Raw genomic sequence first — 275 nt, forward strand, 5'->3', positions numbered from 1 at the left:
ATTATTTTTTTTGGTGCTTTTCAAGCAACAGCATCCACAACAAAGGGGAAAACAACGCATGCAAACCCCAGGAGCGGGGCGGGCCCCACACCCAGGGTCACCTCTCAGGCTCCTGCTGCTGCGGTTGCTGCATGCACACGAGGGGGGGTGGGGTTGTTGTGTTATTTTTATAGGGGGGGGGATGCGCCGCTCCCTGGGGTCAAGTAGGGCCTCTATGCCCAGTGAAACGTCGCCGCTCGCAGCAGCAGCAACTGCAGCTGCTGCAGCAGAAGAAG

Source organism: Eimeria mitis, genomic scaffold (genome assembly GCF_000499745.2).
Source record: "Eimeria mitis Houghton genomic scaffold, Emh_scaff2163, whole genome shotgun sequence".
NCBI lineage: Eukaryota > Apicomplexa > Conoidasida > Eucoccidiorida > Eimeriidae > Eimeria > Eimeria mitis.